The sequence below is a fragment of the Balaenoptera borealis genome, assembly GCF_965194805.1.
Source record: "Balaenoptera borealis genome assembly, chromosome: 17".
Lineage (NCBI taxonomy): Eukaryota > Metazoa > Chordata > Mammalia > Artiodactyla > Balaenopteridae > Balaenoptera > Balaenoptera borealis.
The window spans coordinates 80,595,105-80,614,663 of record NC_138876.1 but is presented as its reverse complement, the minus strand read 5'-3'; the positions used below and the strand labels follow the sequence as shown (position 1 = coordinate 80,614,663).

Here is a 19,559-nt window from a genome sequence, read left to right as displayed (position 1 = left end):
GCCGCTCCGCGCGCGGCTCCCACGAGCGGAGGCAGCTGAGCCCCCGGGACGCCGCGAGGACGCGCGGGCGCCAGGGACCCCGCCCCGGCCGGCCGGCCCGCCCACCTGGGCCCGCGGCGCCCCGGGCCCGCGCGCAGCCTCGCTCCGACGGCCCCCGCCGCCCCGCCGCCTGACCGCCGCCTGACCTGAGCCGCTGGGCGTCGGGAAGGGCGCGCCGGTCCAGCACGAGTCCGCCGCTGGGGAACTCGCCGTGTGTCTAGGGCTGCTGCCGGCCCAGCTCTCAGGACACGTCCGCCTTCAGGTGAGGGGGAAATCGTAATTCTATTCGAGTGGCCCGTCCAAATACAGTAGCGAAATTATCCAGTTGGAATAAGACCAAATCACAACATTTAAATGACTGAATATACAGAAATAGAATATTCCGTCCCTTTCAGTCTCCTCTGTCGGAGACCACGCACAGAATGCACCTTAAGGCAGCACCTGTGTTTCGTGGTGCTACCTGCGGAAAAGCAAGACCCCCGCCTTACCCAGGCCTCGGTGTAGGTGCAGGTAGGTGACCGTGTCTCTTTCTCCCGCGTTAATTAATCTCTGCAGCCCTCACGGTCCCTCACTACGGCACCTTTTCTCTAAAATCTCCGAGGGCCTGAGCCCCGCAAGGAAATTCGATCAGCCTTCTTCCTTCGGCTAACTCTGCCAGTGCCAGGAGCAGGTTCTGCTGGTGAAAGAAGCCCTCAGCACAGCGACCAAAAGGTAGAAAAGCCGAGGTCAGCTGGAGGAAGGGAGCAGGACCCAGCCACTGAGATGAGGTCCTCAAGGAGCCTGGGGAGGTTCCCCTTTCCCAGTTGGGTATTGGAGGCAAGATGCCTGAGTTTCCTGAGTGGTCTCCTGTCTAAGACTGACTGACTTTTTGAGACAAACACGGGCCCTCCCTTGCTTCCCACAGATCATATCGGTGCCCACACCTGGGCACCATCATGGCCCATACAGTCATTCCATCCGCTGGCTGATAGCAGAAGGGAACCCCTACCTCTTCCAAGACACTGTGACCCCCAAAGAGGGACGTGCCCACCAGCGTCTTACCCCAGCCTGGAAATGTGCGGCTCTTCTGAGAAGCGTGATATGAGTCCAGCAGCATCCCTTCAACCCTGGTGCCCTAGGAGTCTTGAAAGTAAGTTTTGATAAATCTTATATTTCTTTTAAGTCTGACTGCAGATTTTCATTAGAAGATGACATCTGCTTTCACAAAACATCGGAATGCTGTGACCTCCATGGGTCTGAGGGTCCCTGTCTGTCAGGAAGATGGCAGACAAATGTCGAATCTTCTGCAGATGTCTGGGGGCTCACTTCTTGATGGTGGGATCCCAGGCTGCCACCAGAGAAGCCCAGCAAGACGTTTGTTTGAAGTTCACAAAAACTGAGCAGTATCCAAGTCAGAAAGAAAGTCGAAATAATACATTAAAGGAAAATAACTGAGAAGGGCATGATTATCTATCTATCAACCTACTACCTATCTGTCTATTTATCTGTGAATTCAGCACTGAGATACAGCTGCCTCTGTGCTGCACACTTTTGAAAGGATGTTGACAATTTCTATCCTCCTCTTGCACTTATTTATCACATAGGGGTTTTGTTTGTTTGTTTGTTTTGTTTTTGTTTTTTGTGCACACAGGTGGCTTGCACAGCTGGTAATGTTAGAGCTGGGTTCAAACACAGGTGTTTCTGTCTCTTACCACATGTTGATTGAACAGAATGATTTCATGTAAAGGAACAAAAGCAGAGCATCTCTTCCCCAAAAGACAAAACAATATAGGCGGGGATATTTAGCAAGAGCAAAAAAGAAGAAAGGGAAGGGCATTACTTGAAAAGATTTAAGGAAAGTTTTAAAGTGAAAAACTTGAAAGAAGTGTCCAAAAGTTGGTACAATTCCAATAATTCAAATTCTTGATCGCCCTTTCCCATATATATATATATATATATATATATATACACACTATATATATAGTGTGTGTGTTAGGAGGGATTTTGCTGGAAAAATACCTCTCTAATGGAAACAGAATGCAGGACTCAGACCCTTCTGTCTTTGATGAAGGAAGCCTATGAGCTCTTGCAGGTGTACACGCTGCACGTATCTTTTAGACTGCAAAATGATGTTCTAATTCTGATCGTCGGTAAGAAACCTCTACTAGTTGGGACAGTCTTTGAAGGCAAAAAATTACTAATTATGATAAAAGTAGTTTTGTTTCATCTGAGTACTCCTATTTTTTACCAAATTAATGGCCAAAATAAAGTGAAGCCAAAATGGGCAGAGCATTAAGAAGCCTTTAGGCAGCTCTGGTTGCCCTGAGAATCTGGCCTGTGTCTCTGGACACAGAGAGGAAAGCTACCTACGTGGAGTCAGGTTGTCATGAAATGTTATCATGCTATTGGAGTAAAGCTTATAAAATAGGAAGGAAAAATAAGCTGTTGACATTCTGTACACTGTTATACACTGATGTAAAACAGGTTATTAAACTTACTAGCACTTTATCCCCACCTGCCATTCTGCTCAATGCAAACACTACGCTTATAACTACAAGTAAAGCTCTTGTAAAGCTGAGCATGTGTTCAGTGATTTTTATTGATTAGTGCTACGAGCATCTTGGGTGATGGGTGCTTTGGCATTTCTGTCACATAGACTAGAGAACCCACCGGCAAACTGTGTCAGTTTGCTTTCTCATGTCTCCAGCGGTAGACAGAAACCTGCAGTGGGTGTAGAGCTGAAGGGAGCAGTTTCATTTGCGTAGACCCTGGGTGCGGCCAGTGCAGCCTCGAGAAAGCCAGAACGCAGCACCCCCAGATCACTTCACTCCTCAGATGTTGCTCAATGTCCCCAAGTGGAAGATGAAGAGGCAGGATTTTGAGGGTCCAAAAATAAACAAGGCAAAGGCAGTCCCTTCCCAAAGAGAATGTGCAATCTGGTGTGAGAGACAGATCTAATTTTTTTACCTTTACAAGTAATTAATTAATAAACACAGCTAACCCTGGTAAGTGTTATAGAGGAAAAGTGTTTAATAAAACAGACAAGCCAACAGCCAAGGCAGCAAGTTTGTGCGAGATGGAAAATGGTGCCCCTTCTTCCAGACACTTTACTAATTAATGTCTGTCAGCAAATTGCCATGTTAAAGATTCAAGTCCCCTTCTGTCTTTGGCGTGAAGGAAGCCTGTGAGCTATTGCAGGTGTACACACTGCACTTGTCTGTAGGGGCCCTGAAGACCAGGCGTCAGGGACCCCGACTCAGTACGAAGTGGCATTGAAGCTGACATTTGAAGACTGTGTGGGAGTTCTCCAGGTGAAGAGGAAGAAAGGGACCGTCCTCAGCAGGAACCACACGTGACGGCCGTGATGGGCAGGAGAGGACACATACGTGGGCCTGGGGGAGGTCGGGGAACCTGAGTCTGGGGACCGGGGAGGTGTGACACCAGATAAAGGGGCAGCCGAGGCCCAGATCACGCTGGGCTCTCACAAACGCTTGGATTTCAGCCTAAGAGCAACAGACACTGGAGGATATCAGGCAGGGGGTGGTGGCATACTCAGATCTGGGAGTTTTGAGACATCACTCATCTTTAGTGAGTAGAATGCATTGGAGAGACAAGAGCAGACGTGGGAGCTTCACACTGAATCAGCATCACACACTGTTATAAACAAAGGGCATCTTAATGCGCCCCATACCTGCGTCTTATGCAAGTGAGGACTTTCCCGTGGTCACAGGGCAGGGACTTAAACCTGAAACTTCCTGCACTGAAATTCTTTTTTTTTTTTTTTTTTTCACACACACACACTGTATTTTATTTTTACAAGAGATAAATCGACTGACACCAAGCATTGTACATGGATGACCACAACAAAAGCAACAATGATTGCAATTACGAAACATGAAACACACTCATACTATGTCATAATATTGACATTCAGTCCAGTAATCCTCCACTGTAACAGCTCCTTTACTTCTGCACTGAAATTCTTGATCAAACTGAATACGTGGATTTGTAAATTCAGTGCCACTCCCATGTCAGGCCCTAGGTTATGGAGTGAGAGAAAGTACGGCAACACAAAGCAACACATGGCATAAAAGACTGATTAGTCCAAAGGACTAATTGGACAGAATTAGTGCAAAGGAGTCAGGATTATCTCCGGTCGTAGAGGAAAAGTGGGCGTCCAGGTAGGGACCGGCGTTTGAACAAGATTTACCGGGAAGAAAAGGCACGGAAGCACTTGTGCAGAGGTGTGAAAGCTGAGCCGAGGTGCTCGTGTGTCTGCAGTGTTACCAGGGCGATGGTGCTGAGGTGAGAACTGGGGGAGGTTGGAGGGAGACGGACGCAAAGAGGCCGCTGGTGCCCGGACGGCGGGGCGGGGCTGGGGCTTGAGTGGCCTGCAGGATGGAGATGGGTGGGACCGGGGGGGGGGGGGGGCATGTTGGGGGAGAGAGCAGTGCTAGAGTTGTCGTCATGGTCTAGGTGAGGGATGATCCAACCCGAAAGCAAGGCGATTGCTGAGAGAGCAGCGAGGAGATGATCGTTTTGAGGACCATTTAGGAGATTAGATTGGCAAGACTTGTGGTTTGAATAAACATGGAAGCTAAGGAGGAGGATGAGCCTAGAAGTACTTTAGGCTTGTGCTTGGGTGACCAGGTGCAGGGCGGTTCCATTAACTGAAATAGGAACTACAGGAGCGATCACAGCAACGTGGGGAGAACGTAATGAGCTCAGGTTCTGCGAGGCTGTGTTTGAGGCGCCGGTGAGGCGTGTGTGTGTGTGTGTGTGTGTGTATGTGTGTGGTGTAGGACCCTCTGCTGCTGGGAGTGCCCGTGTTGGAGAGATAAGGGGCAGGTAGAGCCAGGGGCGGGAATAAGGGCACCAAGATGAGCATGGGAGAACACCAAGCTAATGAGAAGACGCTGCAGAAACCACACCATTTAATAGGGGCTCAGCAAAGGGGACTGATGACAGGCATAGAGGAAGGAGGAGAAGGAGAATCAGACTCAGAGAAATCAAGAGAACAGAGAATCTAGGAAGGAGAGGTAATCAACAGTTTCCACATGGCACAGAATGTGAAATAGGACATTTGACAAGGAGAACGTCACTGGGGTCCGGGCGTTATATAGGATTAAGATCGTGATTTATAGTTGAACATCAGAACTGAAATAAACAGGTAATACAGCATCACGAAAGTTGATACTGAGTTCTCTGTTGAAGGACATCTTACCCGGGAGACAGGGCTGTGTCAGGTGGCTGGTGGCAAGGCTATGTCTCACATTTTATTTTACTTTATTTTATTTCACTTCATTTCATTTCATTTTTTGGCTGTGCCAGGTGGCATGCGGGATCTTAGTTCCCCCACCAGGGATCCAACTCGTGCCCCCTGCATTGGAAGTCCAAAGTCTTAACCACTGCACCCCAGGGAAGTCCCTTTGTATAGCACTGCAGGGAACAGAGAGGCCCACCCGTCTGGGCCGGCTGCTGGGTGGGAGACGTGCACGCTCTGAAGGTGAGGGTCCATCTGTACTAGCCAAGGTCCCAGGCTTTCAGCTCCTGTGATGTTTGAAGGTAAAGGACTCAGCCCAGGGGCACAAGGACACCAGCTTTCCGGTCTTCCTACCCCACGTGGATGCTCTCTGTTTCCCCATGCACGTCACTCTCCACCCGCTCTGAGTAGGGAGAGTTCGGCTGGGTCCAGGTCTGGAAGGCACCTGGGAGAGATCGGAGGGCAGGTGGAGAGTGAGGTCCCGATGTTACCCAGCGCTCTCCAGCCTGGGCACCGCGGTCGGCCTGCAACCCCCGCCAAAGGGGCAGCTCCCGCCCAGGCCCTCTCTGTGCGGCCGTCCTCCCAGAATGACAGAGCTCCCTCCTCCCTCTTCCCTTCAGGTCAAGGGGTGACAGAACCCCTCTCTCCTGCGTCCCTCACTGCGGTACTGAACTCATCCTTTGCTGGTTCACTCAGCTCTCCCCACACCTTATCGACAGACTTTTACTAAATCTCTCAGTTCCGGAGTTCAAGGTGCTGGTCTGTCTCGTCTCAGGACCCCCATGCCTGATCCACGCGGGGTCTCTGCTAGGTGAGCTCAGCCGGCTGCAAGGCGGCTCTGGGCAGGACCTGCTCTTCTGTCCCCCGGGTCGCGTTTAACCCGCATCCACACAGAAGGAAGGCGGTTGTTACTTCCTTTAAGCTCATTTTGGAAGATGACGCGTTTGGGTTTGATCCCTTGTCTTCCCAGCGCCTGGATTGAACCTGAAAAGTTGCTGTCTTGCCTGGCCTTGGTGTCCAAGGGAAGAGCTTGCCTGTGGGATGTCCTGGTGAAACATTAGTGCCTAGAACAATATCCACACGCAGGCACCCCAAGCAGAGGGCCTGCTCCCTTTCGATCATCACCCTTAGGAGGTTTCCAGTGAGGTTAAAACAAACAACTCCACACACCGGAGGTCATGACTAGACCGGATAGTGTCCAAGGCGTGTCCTCACTGGCTGTGGGGAGAAACGGCCGGCGGACCCAATCCTGCCGGTCCGGGGGGTCACACACACCACACGCATTGTGTCTCAGCCCATGAGAGAGGAGAGTCAAAACCTTCCACGCGGTTCCTAGTGGTATCGTAGCTCGCGTAATTGCATTTGTCGAAAGTCTTTTGCAGAGACATATGAAAATGTCAAGGGATTCTTTTATTTATTTTTTTCTTTCTTTCTGTCTGGTTTGTTTTCTGTCCAACCAGTGGGGTCTCAGACGTTCAATGCCTTACATCTTCATCGCTACTAAGATGGAGTCTCTGGGAACTTTCGTCTCTCCCCCAGTGTTTGTATCCTCCTCGCGTGGCTTAGCAAAGGCACAGTAAGAAGGGGATCCCCCTGGGGATCCGTTTCATAGACATTTTCTAAACCCATCCCTCCGTCTCTGAGACGCTGCAGCCCGAGTGGGTCTGGGGGAGAGGAACGTGCCTCTCTCCACGCCTGTCTTTGCTCCTTGAAGACACTGGCTTGGAGCGAAGCGGAAGGACGGCAGATCCCCAGCCTCTGAGAACTGCATCGGAAAAGCCATTTTAAAAACATGAGGACGTGTGAAGTATTGCTTAGAGTTCACAGGATTTCACTTTATGTATAAAAGCATGAGTTTCAACGGAGAACGAAAAAGCCAGGAGCTTTTAATCCTCAGGAATAACCATGACCACTGATGCACAACTTAGCGCGCAAGGACATTTAGGGCAGGTTTACAAAGGCACTGTCCATTGAGGAATTGATGGACTCCTGGTTTGGGGGATAACTGGTTTCCCAGGGACTGAGGGACTCCTGGTCCCTGAATGGCTTTCTGCCTTGTCCTCAAATGGCCCAGAAGAGGCCGTGCAGGACCCCAGAGTGTGGCCAGGGCCTCTCACGGACACAAACCCCTGTCACCCCCTCACTCACTCACTCGACCTCACCAAAGGCACCCTCCTGTGTGCAAAGAGTGAAAAGCATTTTGACTTAATAAATACAATGACATTACTGCTGATATTCCCCATATAGTATCCAGCATCTACAACACATATATTGGCTGAATGAATTAAGAATACGGCACATTTCACAGTAAAGAAGCAGATGCGAACGGGCGGGCTTGGGACCAGAAAAGATGCTGATAGAATGTTAGCATGTGTTTGAAAGGTAGCATTGACTTGAAACAGTAGTTATATTTGATATATCGACTTTAAAAGCATTTTCTTTCCCTTTAATCTCACATACTTCTTAAAGCAAAATTATGAGCAAAGTGACAGCACTCAAGGTATAATAAATCTAGAGCTGGCGGATTCCTTTGAATACTACGTAGCACCGTGCACTTTTAAGATCAATATAGTCACTGAGTTTAACAAAACTTAGCAGTTCATGGTTCCAAAGAGTTCAGACTCAGAACAAGCTTTGGATTTGGAGGCAGTGCTTGCCAAAAATGTTTCTTGTTTTGCAATAAATTTCATGATTATTCAGTTAGCACTCAGAGTCTAGAAACAAACATCCCCTGAGTGGAGAAGCCACAATACATCCTGAATCTAGTACCACCATCTCTGACTGACTCCTTTGTTTTATAAGACTTCCTTCAATTTCTGGCGTTTTTAAAGCATGTGCCATTAAAATGAAAAGCTTTTAGACTGCACCCAAAGAGTGAGGTTTTAAAAGAACATCAAAGCCTAGTTCTATAAACTACCCCAAAAAATACAGAATGATTGAATAATCTACCCTTAGAAATAGATAATTTCAATACAAGAATATTTCAGGAGGCACAGAGGTGAATCCTCTTTGATTTTATTCCTGACCCCTACCCCTCACCCCCCAGTTTAACAGAATATGAAAACCAGGACAGTTGAACAGCAGAGGGAGTAGGTAAAGAGATAAAAGTAAATAAAATTAGAACCGACACACAAATATTTTCAATAAAACAGCAAAGTTTGAAACCAGCTTCATTTCGAAGGTACAGTTTTTCTTCTGATTTCAAAATCTATGCAGCATGTTAAAAGATCGCTTTGTGCTGATGGCAATAATGTAAAAATGTGCACGAGCCTTTGATTTTGTCAAAGTACTTCCTACGATAACATCTCATTTGGTCACGTTAACTTCCTTGTGCTTTATGCAGAATAACCCTATCTCTACTTTATAATTAAAAACAGGCTTTGAGGGGTTAAGTTGCATAACCATGATCATTTAATAAGTGGAGGAGCTAGGAATAGAATTGTTCCTTTGAATCCTACCCAGTGATCTTCTCACCTTCCCAGTTTGCACAAAAACTGTAGCTTGAATGAAAGCAGAGGTGAGTCACACAAGTAAAGTTAAAATGTGAGAAGAATGTCAAGTGTTCTCTTTGACGCTGAAGCGTGAGCCGTGGCTTCATTGTCTACTGTGCAAGAGGTGGTTAATCTATTTTATGAAACAGAGACAAATGCAGTGGCAATTATTTTGAAAAATTACGTCAATGTTAGTATGTTAAACTCCCCTATAAAGGTGGTATGTTCAGACAACTAAAGCAAGAAGGGAAGACAGATCAATTCTACAGTCAAGTCAAAGAAAGATATTAAATAAGTGAATACTGAAAATATGTTAATTCTGGGAAAAATAATTGATATGAACAAGATTATATAGCACATGTGAAAGTAATATAGTACAATTTATCAAGTTTAGTTGGTAAACATTAAGAAAATATCATTTATAGTTCAAAATGGACAATGATTTCTTTTCATTGGTTTAAAAAGATTGTTACTTGCTCATACATTCACATGGGCCAAAAATCAGAACTATTTACAAAGGTATTGTAAGTAGCCTTATCTCTGTTTTCCACATCCAACCCCCATCTCATATAAGAAAACTATTTTTTTAGTTTCCTTTGTATTTGGGGTGTTTTTTTTTTTTTTAATTTTATTTATTTATTTATTTATTTTTGGCTGTGTTGGGTGTTCGTTGCTGTGCACAGGCCTTCTCTAGTTGCAGCGAGCGGGAGCTACTCTTCATTGTGGTGCGCGGGCTTCTCTTTGCGGTAGCTTCTCTTGTTGCGGAGCACGGGCTCTAGGTGCACGGGCTTCAGTACTTGTGGCATGTGGGCTTCAGTAGTTGCGGCATGAGGGCTCAGTAGTTGTGGCTCGTGGGCTGTAGGGCACAGGCTCAGTAGTTGTGGCTCATGGGCTTAGTTGCTCCGCGGCATGTGGGATCTTCCTGGACCAGGGCTCGAACCCTTGTCCCCTGCATTGGCAGGTGGATTCTTAACCACTGCGCCACCAGGGAAGTCCCTGGGGGGTGTTTCTTTATGCAAATACAATTAAATTGCTTTATCTACATTTTTACACAAAAATATTCATTGTTCTGCATTATGTGTTTTTCATGTAACAATGACTACTGGAGATAGTTCTATATCAATACATAGTTTTCTCATTCTCTTTAAAATAATTAAACTTCTTCAGAGCATTTCATTTTGTGGAAATATCAGAGTTTATGTAACCAGTCCTTCTCAAATAGAAATGTGGATTGTTTTAATCTCCTGCTATCACAAACAATGCTGCAATTGTGTTTACATGTCCTCGGGCATGTGTGCAGGTACATCTGTAGGATAAGTTACCAGAGGTGGGACAATTTGATCAGAGAGTAGGTAGAATGGTGTACTGAGATCAGCTGTTAGAATCTGGGGAATCTTTTGACCAGCTGTTAAAAACAGATACTACTAAAAGTTAAATTACATAAACTTACAATTAAATAATTATATTATAAATAAAGGTAATAAATACTTAAAAATGAATCCCTGCCACTTACTGTACTATGTTTTACTATAACCTCTGCTTTGGAGGTTGTGACTGTTGCATCGGTGTGGAGGAATCACGTAACGGGTTAGTAGCTGAAATCAGTACTGATGGGGTATCTACACCTCTGCAACTGGCAAATGCCTCAAACCAGGCTTTTGTTCTGTTTTTTCCAGAGAGCCAGTTGTGGAACATTTACTGGCATACCACTCATTGATGACTTTAAGCTATTTATAATCCATAACAGTGCTGTAGACTTTATTTTGATGAACTGAAATTAAATATTTTTAACTGATACGGGATTCTCACTTCCCAAGAATTCACTTCTTTTATTGAGTCTCTTAACCTTTCATGGCAATACAGTTATTTGCATAAGTTCAATAAGAATTTGGCCTTATTTTTACCAGGATATAATTGGAAAAATTAGTGTCTTCTCACGTGTCAGTTTTGGTAAACTGTACTTTCCTATAATTTCTCATTTTGCTCCTTACGATTTCTTATCTTTTATATTTGAAATTTCTCCCCTCTTCAAAAATAGGTTAGCAAGTGTTTTACCTACTTTAATATTTATCGTTATTGTTTTGCAATATGAACTTGAATTCACTCTATTGTTTTTTCTTTTTTAATTCCATAATTTTGGCTTTTAACTTTACTAATTCCTTTTGTTTTGTTTCAGTTAACCCGTTTTTCTTCTTACTTTTCCGTTTGGTGGATAATTTATTTCTTCCCTTTTTTAAATAAGTAAGAGTATTTAGGGCTATAAATTTTCCTCTGAGCGCCCTTTTCTCTTTATTCCAAATGATCTTAAATAAAATGTTTTCGTTATTGTGCTTTCAGGAGATTCTCTAATTTTGATTCATATTTTCTCTTTGATAGAAGAGTTGTTTAAATGAGATTGATTTTTCTTAAATGTTCATATGAAGAAATCTTTTTTGTTTTCTGATTTTTAAAATTAATTTCTATTCCTGTGACATTGAGATCAAAATCTTGCCTGCAGGAGTGACCAAAATGATAACAAAGAAGGCTAATGAACTTCTCTCCTATGGATGCACCAATTCTATCAATACAACTACACACAGAGAAATTCCCTTTGAAAGAAATCGAGAAACTAAGTGACTCCACACATCAGGTGAAAGAGAAAATGCCCATGTTGAAACAGACAGGAAACGCTGAGACACACTCACCGTGCCCCCCACTCCCAGCACAGCTCCTTACAATTGGAAGGAGACTCCTAATTCCAGCTTCTCCCTGAGGACTGAAGCATTTAGAAGACACAGCTAGCACCCCAACCACCAAGACTCCCTCCTGAGGGACGGGCCCCCAAAACACCTAGCCCTAAAAGCCAACAGGCTTGCGTCCATGAGACCCACAAGACCGCAGCAAACAAAGAAGCATTTCTTAACGGACACACGAGCACTCACTGAGAATGTCCCCCCAGGGCTCAGTGTGGAAGGAACAGGCAAAAATGCCCATCTGCCCATCTTTCGCGCAAAGGGGTCTAACTGCTCCTACAAGATGCTGCCTGATCATCCAGCCTCTAACGTTAGCATGCATCTCAGGGCTGCCTGCAACCGTCCCTGGAGACCGGGGAAGCCTGCAGACACCTTCCCCATCTTCCCCTCTGGTCTGCTCCAACAGTAAAGCCAAGGCACCAGTATCTCCTGGAACAAGCTCCTACGTACATCTGACGGCCCAGCTTTTGCGGCTGCTGACGAAGGATAAACACCTAAATCACCTGGCTCTAATAGCCAGTGGGGTTTGCGTTCATGAATCCCACAGGTCTATAGCAAATAAAGAAGCAGTTTTTAAACGGACGCAGAAGCACTCTGCCATGGCGGTACATCTGGGCTCAGCACACAGGGAGCAAAAACGTTCATCTCCCAGGTTCTCCCCGGAAGGGGTTCAACTAAATACTTTCCCAGCTGCTGCCTGAGGGTCCAGCTTCTAATCAGCCTACAACTAGGTGCTGACTGCGATCCACCCCTTTGGAACACTGATAGATCTTGGCACCATCTCGGACACTGGGAGCCACTAAGCACAAAGAAGATGGGTTGGATTGTCACAGAGGTTTGAGAGCAGCTCGGAGCTGGGCTGGGCAGGTTTATCTGCTAAATGAGACAACTCTGTAAAGAGTGGGAGAGGCAGTTGTTTTATTTAACGTGCAGAAACCAACACAGAAAGTCAAGGAAAATGAAGAAACAGAGTAATATATTCTAAAACAAAAGAACAAGAGAAATCTCCAGAGACATCTTAATGACCAATCCTTTACAAACTCTTCCAAAAATACAAGAAGAAAGAAAACCAAACCATTCTATGAGGTCAGTATTAACTAATATCAAAGTAGTTAAAGATATCACAGGAAAATAAAACTACAAACCAATATCTCTTATGAATGTAGATATAATTTGTAACATAAAACCGCCTCTTACCGTAAGCCCAAATTTTATAATTATAGGCCCACAACCCCACATATCAAGCCCTTGGGCTCTCACGTACTTTAGAATTGAACATTTTTCACATTTTCAAAAAATTATCTGGGGACTTCCCTGGTGGTCCAGTGGGTAAGACTCCGTGCTCCCGATGCAGGGGCCCCGGTTCGAACCCTGGTTGGGGAACTAGATCCTGCATGCCGCAACTAAGTGTCCGTATGCCACAACTGAGAAGTCCGCATGGCACAACTAAAGGATCCCATGTGCCGCAGCTAAGACCCAGCACAGCCTAAATAAATAAATTAAATAAATAAATATTTTTTAAAAATTATCTGGTATATACACCATGTTTTACATAACTTCTTCAGTAGGTCTGAGGCAGCCCTCTTGTAATCAAACATTAATGTCTCTGAAGTGAAACAGAGTGGGATAAAGACCACAAGACGTCTCACTTCACTTCAGACCATATTTTGCCTCCCTACGCATTTGCTGCTAATTTCTGGGGGAAAAAATTGATTTTCAGAGCTTTTTGCATTTTAGAATCACAATTAAGTGATCCTACACTTGTAATCTATATGACGAGGGCACTTCCAGAGAATAATTTGTCATGTGACAAATGTAACCAAAGAAATGAAAAAAAGATGCAGTCCTTCAAGTCTAATAAGAAATCATACTTAATTCCCTTATCTTCTCACCATCCTCATCTACCCTCACAGAAACCAGAATCAAGCAGGGTTTCATACTTTAGAGATGCCATTTAGCTACACAGTATCATGACTCTAATATATTTAAAATACAATGAATGTTAGGATTAAGTCCACTTTTCTCTCTCTTCTTTCTCTCTCTGAGCACTTTATCACTAGTGTTGACTGTGACCAGCCTTATGTGAGGTCCAGAAGTAAGAGAGGATGACCAGAAAAGGGATTCGGAGACACACACAACTCCAGTTGTATTGTGAACTGATATACAAATAAATATATTGTAAGCGTTAAATTTCATTGATATATATGCTAGAAAACAGATTTTCTAAAGCTCTCCCCTAGGACAGAGTTTGGAGAAAATTATTTCAAATCAGAATTCAGGGATTTCTTCCATGAAAGTAGCACCATTTAGCTCTGAAGCAAAAGATTACATTTTAGTTTGTTTACACCATACGGTGGGTGCACAGGTAATAAACCAAGTCAACAGTTGGTTGGTTTTACATTTTTATAGAAATTATAAACAATACTATATCAAATTTTGATCTGATGATTAGTTTCTCTGGGGAAGAAAAGTATTACATTGCTCGTTCCAGCATTTGATGTCAGGAACGGTATGGCATGTAAGTGAGTGCTTCTCTCACAAGTGATTCAGTGAGACTGTCACTCTCTGGCCTTTGAGAAGCCTGTTGTACAAAAGTTCCAAAGGAGTCTCGTCGGAGACAAGGCACCAGTCCTGCTATGAAACACATTCAGCTCCTATTCTGAGAGTCAAATGACTGACGCTCATTTTAGGCACATTTGCTTATGATCTTGGCTTTTTTTTTTTTTTTCCTGGCACTAATATAAATTTAGTTATAGAATAACTTTAGTTTCTCTTTTAAATATGCAAAATTTCTCGAGTTATGCTTGTTTGATGAGAAGATAGAATGTGCTGTACAGAATTAATTCCATATATACAGCTCTTAGAATGAAGCAAAAGTATGAAATTGATTCCCAATATGCAATATAAAAGTGTGATAGATATATAGTTTATAGGGTGATACTGAAATTTCCTACCTCTCTTCATTTCTCTGTCTAGAATTGCTGACAAGTCAACTTTTTAAATTATCATACGCATACAGGTATCTAATCACAGACCGTACTATTTTGGCTCTGTGAGGCAAAAGTGAGTTGCTATAACCTTAAAGTCATTGATCTAAGAAAGAAAAAAAGGAAGTAAGGAGGAAAGAAAGAGGGAAGGAGGAAGGAAGAAAGAATACATAGATACGGAGAAGGATTATGCTTATACCAACAAAATAGCTATTTCTCAAAAAATATTAGAATATTGTTCCTTTTATAATTTCATTCAGAAACTTTGTACATGTAAACATCATGGATTTTTAAGAATTTAAATGTTCTTTTGGTATTTGGAAATAAATCACTTTTAGGCTTGTACAGGCATACCTTGAAGATATTGCAGGTTTTGTTCCAGACCACCACAATAAAGCGAATATCACAGTACAGCAAGTCACACAAATTTTTTCATTTCCTAGTGCATATAAAGTTATGTAGTCTATTAAGTGTGCAATAGCATTATATCCAAGAAACAATGTGTGTATATATATATATATTAATTAAAAGATACTTTATTGCTAAGAAATGCTAACCATCATCAGAACCTTCAGTGAGTTGTAATCTTTTTGCTGGTGGAGGGTCTGAAATATTGTGATGATTACCAAAATGTGACACAGAGACAGGAAGAGAGAAATGCTCTCGGGAAAATGGTCCTGATAGACTTGCTTGATGCAAGGTTGCCACAAACTTTCAGTTTGTAAAAAAAACAAACAAACACAATATCTGCAAAGTGCGATAAAATGAGGTATGCCTGTGTAGTGAATCAAGTTAATCAGACTGTTGTTTTGGATGGTTCTTGAAATGTGTTATGAGATGACATTTATAAAAGATGAGTCAAAAAATGCTTTTAGCAATGGCAACACTTGGCAATACATGTTTGGATCAGTCAGAGTCCGGTCAAAAAACAGACACCACTCTAGGTATTTCAAACAGGAACATTTAATCCAGGAAACTTATTACATTGAGGATAGAAGAGCTGAAGAGAGAAACAGGATACAGACAGAAAGGGGGCCAGAGAACAGAGGGATCTGTACCAGCTCCAGGGCTGGAAGACTCTGGGGAAACGGTCTGGGAACATACATATATATGGCAAGAGATGAAACCACAGGAAGAGCTGCCCTGAAGCAGTTCAGACCCCAGAGGGAAGGGCTGCTCAAAGGAGCTGGGGCGACAGGGAGGTGTAGGTACTGCCAGAGATGCCACTCAAAACAGGGAGCCGGGGGGAGGGATGTCTTGTCCTCTTCACCCCTCTCGAACCCAGACGTGTCCAGGACGCCCTGTTGGTTGAACTGCCTGGGAACTAGAAAGTGGTGAAGCATGGAAAGGCCTTCCTTGCAACTTGGAGGAGGAGAGAGTGTAGAATGCGGCTGAGAACAGAGCAGCACAGGTTTGCCACCCCTTTGGGTAGAACTTTGAAAACAAGACTTATTTCGATGCTTCTGCATGTCTGTTCATTTGTTCCCCAGAGAACTGAGCACAAACACGTGACAGCCTCATTCTTTCAAGGAACAGGAAGGAGGAAGTAGCTGGAGTGATTGCAGTGAATGAAGGAGATGAAGGATGAGTGGTGAGGCTGGAGAGAAAGCAGGGGCCTGAGGACCCAGGGACTCAGAGGTCTTGTTAAGGAATCTTATCTGAAGTAGAATGAGAAACCCCAACACAGTGTAAACCGAGGAGTGGCATGATCTGACTTTTATTCCAAAGATATTACTCTTACTGCTGTATTTGCAAAATACTAAGGGGGTGGGGGACAAGAGGGAATGCAGGAAAGCCAGTTGAGAATACATTTATGTCGTCAAGGCAGAGATGATAGTGTTAATAGAAATACATGAATTTTAACATGATTTAGAAGTTAACAAAAAATGCTGGTGGAATGAATGTGGGGAATGAAGGAAAGGAAGAAATCAAGGGTAGCCTCCAGATCTTTGTTTCGAGTAACTGGGAAGATGGGGGTCCCATTTACTAAGATGAGGAGGGTGGGATCTTTTAAAGCTTCAGAGCTGAAACATCATGATGCTTTGGCCATGTTAACTTGTAGGTTATTCTTCAGCTTCCAAATGAAAGTATTTTATTCGGTTGGAAATAGAGTCCTGTTAACAGAGGAGGGAGCTAGAACCAGAGAGATAAGTCTGGGAGTCATTGATGTTTAAATAGTCATGTAAAGCCGTAGACTAGACAAAAGAGAAAATGTAGAGACTGTGTCACTCTGACAGGAGCATGACTGGCTTACAAGGAAAATTCAGCATAAAAACTTTTTGGTTGAGGGATTCATGGAGCACCTCTTGGGACAGATACTCCCATATCTGAGGTCCTCTCCGTGGGCACATTGCAGAGCACCAATTGAAGGGCACGTTGAGCTTTTGTCACATGAAAAACTACACTCAAAACTTGCTGCTTAGACACTCCTTCTGTCCTATTTTCAGATCTTTCTGTCTTTCTCGAGATTTTCATTAGATTTGGAAATGTTTCATCCATTATTTCTTCAAATTCACTTCGCCTCCATTTCCCCTCCCTCTCCTTCTAGAACTCCAATGACACGTAGGTTACATCTTTTGACCATATCCCACTATATCTCTTGCACACTCTGTCCTGTTTTTTGTTTTTTTGGGTTTTTCCCTTTGGATATATTCAATACGTCTGTCCTTGTTTACCAACACTATCCTCTGCTCTGTTCAGTATGATGTTATGAAACCATTCACTATGTTCTTATTTAAGATATTTTCTAAGTGCTATAATGCTCATTTGATTCTTTTAATAGATTCTAATTCTTTGTTGAAATATTCCTTTTTAATCCATTTTTGTCCAGCCTTTTCTCTACTTTCTTTAACATGGAAATGACAGTTATATTAGAGCCTCATCTATTATTTCAAAGATCTGAATCATCTTTGGTGTTCTACTAACCAAATTGTCTTTTGATTATTGATCACATTTTCCTGTTTATTTAAATATCTGGTCATCAAATGCTGGGTGGTGTGGGTGTTACCTTCTGAAGCTGTGGATTATGTGATCCTCTCCTAAAGAGTGTTGGCCTGTGTTCCGACAGGCAGACAAATTGCTGGCAGATCACCTCTATCCTGTCAGGCTAAGACAGTTCAAGTGTGCTTTTGTGTTCCTTCCTAAGGCACAGCCCTTACTCCGACTGTGTGATCCTTTCTCCTAAGGTGTGGTCTTTCTAGGGTTTCAACTGAAGGTATGGGATATCTCCCCATCAAATCTCTTCACTCTAAGCTTGAATTTGAACGTCTCCCTGGAAATGTATGCTCTCCAGAATCTCCACTTAGCGCTCAGCCTCCTAGCAGCTGCTTTCTGCTCTATGCTCACACGGCTACGAGCCACCCAAGGACCCGAGACGAGTTTCCACTCACATTTTGAGGTCCCTTCTCTGTGGCTCACCCTCTCTGTCAATCTGGCCCCCAAATCTCAGTCCCCTTAGTACCTTGGACTCTCTTCTGTCTCTTCTACCCAGCAAGACCTCTGCACTCACATTCCCTGAGCAATGGCCTGGACGCACATCCCCAGGGTGAAGCCTGGGTGAATTTGGGGCTCACCTTGTGTGCTCCTATGTTTCCAGCATTGCAAGTCTGTACTGGTTGCTTTCCAGTGCCCACAAACCATTGTTTTTTTAAATATATTTTTCCAGATTTTATAGTTGTTTGTGACAGGATGGTAAGTCTGATTTCATCTTCTTTCTTATGGCTAACAACCTAATTATGGTTTTATAATTTATTTCCAACTTAATCTACTTTGATTTCATAATTCAGTCTCTCTGATATCAAACCTTTGAAATTTTCTGAAAGTTTTTTTAAGATTTAGTACGTAGTCAGTTTTTATAGGTAGCCATGTGTGCTAGAAAATACGTGTTCTTAAGTGAATATAGGATTCTACATGTACCAATGATATGAAGCTCCCTAATTGTGCTGTTCTTATCTTCAGTATCATTGCAAAGTTTTTGTTTGCTTAATCTATCAATTACTGAGTCACGTTAAATTTGTCATTTTCTCTTTGAGCTTCTGTTCATCTTCACTTTATGTCTTTTGAGGTAATACTGTACATTTATACAAGTTTATTTTTTTTAAATATTAATTAATTAATTAATTAATTTGGCTGTGCCAGGTGTTAGTTGTGGCACGCAGGATCTTTTGTTGTGGCATGCGGGCTCTTAGTTGCAGCATGCATGTGGGATCTAGTTCCCCAACCAGGGATCGAACCCAGGCCCCTGCATTGGGAGCGCGGAGTCTTACCCACTGGACCACCAGGGAAGTCACTATACAAGTTTAGAATTGTTTTCTTACCCCATGTATTTGATCCCTTAATTATTCTTACTTAGTGACTCTTTGTATCCCCAATAATACTTTCTGACTGAAAGCCCACTCTGTCTTTTAATAATTTAGCAATGCCATCTTTCTTTTTTTAATCCTTTTACTTTAAACATTTTTGTGAGCTTTCATTTTAGGTGCATGCCTTGTACGGACATATTAAGAGGCGGATTTTGTTTTTCGATCCAAATGACATTCTGTGTCTTCTCACTGTTTACCATTTATATTTTGTGGTTATTGATATGTTTGAATTTATTTCTACCATTTTCTTTTTCTTTCTATATTTCCAGCGTTGTTTGTACTTCTCCTTCCTTTCTTCTTTTAGATTAACTTGGAGTTTAAAATTTCATTCCTCAGCCTCTACCCTTTCACAAATTATACACTCTTTTCTTATTTACTGAGTAGGTGTCCTCAGTGTTAACATGCTGTATAAGTCAGGGTGCTCTCAGGAAATTAACTGCTCAAGTGAGAACATTTTAATAAGGGATTTTTCCTGAGGTATAGTCAGGGTTTAGCAGAGGAACAGTGAGTGGTCATTAGCACATGGAGGCTTTAAAGGGCAAGGTAGGGAGAGTGGTTTCCAAGCCCAGAAAGAACACAGGTGGCTCTAGGAGCTTTGAAAGAGGGCTGTCCAATCAATGCTGTCTTTGGAAAAGGGAAGCAGCCCACCTGTGGCGACCCAGCTTGGGGGGGGAGCCAGGGAATAGGTACCTCTATTCACTCTTCTT

The 19,559-nt window shown here is 43.4% G+C and overlaps 1 long non-coding RNA gene across 2 annotated transcripts in view; it reads left to right on the top strand.

Annotated features, from left to right (window-relative positions):
• The first annotated feature begins 221 nt into the window (after positions 1–221).
• The window catches only part of LOC309614526, a 34,022-nt gene continuing 14,684 nt past the window's right edge, over positions 222–19,559 (top strand). Inside the window, exons 1-3 of one of the 2 annotated variants that reach the window (XR_014236239.1) lie at positions 222–301; positions 944–1,168; positions 11,270–12,590. This is a non-coding gene — a long non-coding RNA (uncharacterized lncRNA). The remainder of the gene's footprint in view (positions 302–943; positions 1,169–11,269; positions 12,591–19,559) is intronic. The other variant, XR_014236238.1, reaches the window with a different exon arrangement.